The sequence below is a fragment of the Curcuma longa genome, chromosome 21 (genome assembly GCF_044706935.1).
Source record: "Curcuma longa cultivar G26 ecotype Majalengka, Jawa Barat chromosome 21, ITB_CL_G26_1.1, whole genome shotgun sequence".
Taxonomy (NCBI): domain Eukaryota; kingdom Viridiplantae; phylum Streptophyta; class Magnoliopsida; order Zingiberales; family Zingiberaceae; genus Curcuma; species Curcuma longa.
This window is the reverse complement of record NC_133881.1, coordinates 11,066,287-11,070,996: the sequence shown is the minus strand read 5'-3', so window position 1 is coordinate 11,070,996 and position 4,710 is coordinate 11,066,287.

Below are 4,710 nucleotides of genomic sequence, written 5' to 3'. Positions count from 1 at the left end.
TATAGGCCCATGTCAATTGGCACAGACCCTGGCGCTGGTTTTACAAGGACCTGTTAGCATCTAATGGGACAATTATATAATTAAATGAATATATATGGTCATCAAATAATTAAGTCAATATGTGATCTAATTTTTATTCGGAATTTGACTTAAGGGCATAATCGTTATGAATTATAAATGTGGATACCATTTTGTAATTCTAATTTGATGAGGGGCCAAATTAGAATTATGTCAATCTTTATAAGGGGTTATGGTCCCAAAAGGCAGAGCGATAGAATTGTTTCGCTGAATCCCCATCGTCAGAGAAACCTAAGGAAACCTAAGGAACTCTGCACCTTTTGGAAGATCATCCTCGGCTGCTAGCGATGGATTCCGGTACGCTTCCGAATTTTTACTTCTTATTGTTTCTTAAGAATTGGATAGACGATGCATGCGTTGAGATTTCTCAACATTAGGGAAATTGCAAAATTTCCAACAATTGGTATCAGAGCCAGGTTTATTCCAAATTCTTAAGAAATCATGAAATCATTTTATTTGATTGTTCATACGCCTACTGTGTTATTTTGTTTCTTCCACGATTTCTTGTTCATCTCTGTTTTGGCCGATGACGTACACGACAGCGCACAGGCGCTGTCCGCGTCCAGTAAGATATCCCCGTGACGCCGGCGAGGCTGGCAATAAACGGGAGGCTGTCGTCGGCAACAAAAGTCTCTGCAACAGTTCGCAAGTTGCGTCGGCTAGCGCAGGCGTTGAGGTTGGGCGTCTGCGAGGCTAGCGTAGGCAGTGGGCGAAAGTGCAGCGCTAGGCGCTGGGTTGAGGCAGAGAACAAAAAAAAAAAAACAGAACGTCGTGGATGGTTTTAATCAAATTAAAAAAAAAAACAACCACACGTTGCCTCAGTTTTGGCAACGTGTGGGTTATGGCAATTTTTTTTTTGAATAGTTGATTAATTAAAGGAAACGTGCGCTGCAGTTATAATATATACAACAATTTAATACAGTACACAATTTAATTCTGCAGTTATAATATATATTTAAATTTAATTCATTAAATTTAAATATATATTATAAAATAAATTAATTAAATTATTTTATTGAACAGTATAGTTAATCTAATTTTACATGGCCGTGAGGTAATTAATTTTACAATTAATTACATGACCGTCAGTTAATTAATTTTACAGTTAATTACATGGCCGTGAGTTCATTTAAAGATTAACCTTCGTTTTTAATTTTGTTCTTTAATTAGCATTTAGTTCTTTATTCAAATTAAATAAGTTGAATTATGATGTTGCCAAAGTGACCTCTCTAATTTGGTTTATTTAATTTTAAATTTTGAATGTTTGTAATTGTGTATTTCCATGTGATCATTTGATCGGCCCAAAGGAAGGTCAATGGTTGACCGGAGTACATAAATTACCTGTGATAATAAACACGTAACAATTATAAGGATTTCACATGAAAATAGCAAATCAATCCAAAGAGAGGTTTGTTATTTGTCATGCTTTATTGTTAGTGTTTGATTATTACAACAAGAATATTACTAGCAGTTAATTTTACTGTCCAAAGACTTGAAATTAATGGTGCATTAGATATCTTGGATGTGTTTGCTAATTATTTTGAACTAGATTGAAAATTAAAGTAGTGTGCATGTTATTTACAGTTTATTTTCTGTTCTCTTTTCAGTTAATGTTGCAAATATCTCTGCCAACTTAAATTCAATACCGGTCCTTAATGGGTCCAACTTTAAGGACTGGAAGGAGAACATTCAGATAGTTCTCGGATGCATGGACATGGACCTTGCGATACGGACAGAGCAACCCCCTACTCCTACGGTAGCTAGCTCTCTTGAAGAGAAAGCTAAATTTGAGAAGTGGGAACGCTCTAACCGCATGAGTCTAATGATCATTAAGCGTGCAATTCCGGAGGTGTTCAGGGGTGCTGTGTCTAAGGACACCACCAATGCTAAAGATTACCTTGCAGAACTTGAAAAGCGCTTTGCCAAAAGCGATAAGGCTGAAACAAGCACTATTCTTAAGAGCTTGATTTCAATGAAGTATAAGGGCAATGGTAATATAAGGGAGTACATCATAGAGATGTCCAATCTTGCTTCAAAACTTAAGGCATTAAAGGTTGATTTGCATGAGGAGTTACTTGTGCATCTCATTCTGATTTCTCTTCCAGTTCAATTCAACCACTTTAAGGTCAGTTTTAACTGTCAAAAGGAAACGTGGAATTTGAATGAACTGATCTCTCATTGTGTTCAAGAGGAAGAGAGATTGAAGCAAGAAAAGACTGAAAGTGCTCATCTAGCAATCACCTCTAAGGATAAGGGCAAGAAAAGAAAGAATGTGGATGCTGCAGGTCCAAATGCAAAGAAACAAAACAAAGGAGATTGTTTCTTTTGCAATAAGGTTGGACACATAAAGAAGGAATGTACCAAATATCGTGCATGGCGCGAGAAAAAGGGTATGTTTCTTAATTTGGTTTGTTCTGAAGTAAATTTAGCTTCAGTACCTGGAAATACTTGGTGGTTAGACTCCGGTGCTACTACTAACATCAGTATTTCAGTGCAGGGTTGCCTGAACTACCGAAAGCCAAGTGATGCTGAAAGACACATTTTTGTGGGCGATGGAAAATCGGTAGAAGTTGAAGCAATAGGGCATTTTAGATTGTTACTCAGTACTGGTCACTATTTGGATTTAATAGATACTTTTGTGGTACCGTCTTTTAGACGGAATTTAATCTCTGTTTGTTATTTGGACAAATCTGGTTACTCTTGTTCATTTGGAAACAATCAGTTTAAGTTATCTATTGGTAATTCAGTTGTTGGAACCGGTTCATTAATGCAATATGACAATCTATATTTACTTGATACAAATGCTTCATATAATGAAACCCTAAACATTGAATCAAGAGGTACTAAACGAAAACTAAATGATAATACTTCGGGTGCATTATGACACAAACGTCTAGGTCACATCTCTAGAAATAGAGTTGAACGTCTTGTGTCAGATGGGATCCTGAATTCCATTGATTTCACGGACTTTAATGTCTGTGTTGAATGCATTAAAGGAAAACAAACCAAAGATAGAAAATTGAATGCATATAGAGCTACGGAAGTCCTTGAGTTGATACATACAGATGTATGTGGGCCATTTCCAATTCCTTCTTGGAATGGTCAACGCTATTTCGTATCATTCATAGACGATTTCTCTAGATATGCATACATTTTTCTTATTCAGGAAAAGGCTCAAACATTGGACGTGTTTAAGTCATTTAAGACTGAAGTTGAAAATCATCTTAACAGAAAGATAAAGAAAGTAAAGTCCGATCGTGGTGGTGAATACTACGGTCGGTATGACGGTTCAGGTGAACAACGTCCAGGGCCTTTTGCCAAATACCTAGAGGAGTGTGGTATCGTTCCACAATACACCATGCCGGGCTCTCCAAGCATGAATGGTGTAGCGGAAAGACGAAATCGCACTCTACAGGATATGGTAAGGAGTATGGTTAGTCATTCTTCCTTACCAAAGTCACTCTGGGGTGAGGCATTAAAAACTGTAGCATACATTCTCAATAGAGTACCAACAAAAGCAGCTGCTAAAACACCTTATGAGCTTTGGTTAGGACGAAAACCTAGCCTAAAGCATTTCCATGTTTGGGGATGTCCAGCTGAAGCAAGGCCTTATAAGCCTCATACGGATAAATTGGATCCCAAAATAGTTAGCAGCTATTTTATTGGCTATTTTGAGCGATCAAGGGGCTATAAATTTTATGATCCCAATTTGAAATCGATTTTCGAGACGGGTACAGCTGTATTTTTTGAGGATATTGAGTTTGGGGGGAAGAATCAAATAAAATATTTTGTCTTTGAGGAAGAATCAACTTCTACTTCGGTTAACGAGGAGTTGATTCTTATTCCGATTTCTTTGGACAATGATCAGGATTCTCGTCCGGTCATTGAAAATAACAGAATAATTCCAGAAAATCAAGACAATGTTAATCTTCCAGAGGTGCAAACTCAACAACCTTAAGAAGAAGCTATTGAGGAACAAGTGCCATTGCGGCGATCTACAAGAGAAAGAAGAAGCACTATGTCGGATGACTATGTATTTCTTCAGGAACATGAGGATGATCCTGGTATGACGGAAGATGATCCCATCGTTTTCGTCAAGCCATGGATAGTTCCATTTCAGAAAAGTGGATTGATGCAATGAATGAAGAGTATAAGTCTATGCAAGACAATAAAGTTTGGGAACTTGTCCCATTACCAGAAGGTATGAAACCTATTGGTTGTAAATGGATTTTTAAAACCAAAAGGGATTCAAGAGGTAATGGAAAAGTATAAAGCTCGTCTTGTGGCAAAAGGTTTTACTCAAAAATATGGGATTGACTATAAAGAGACTTTTCTCCGGTTTCAACCAAAGACTCTTTTAGGACAATCATGGCACTTGTTCCACATTTTGATATGGAGCTACATCAGATGGATGTAAAGACGGCGTTTCTCAATGGAGACATTGATGAAACAATCTATATGGTGCAACCAGAAAACTTTGTGTCAGGAGATCCAAAGAATACGATTTGCAAATTAAAGAAATCCATCTATGGGCTTAAGCAAGCGTCTCGTCAGTGGTACCATAAATTTCATGAGGTAATTCTCTCATTTGGTTTTGGAGTGAATTTAATTGATGATTGTGTGTATCACAAA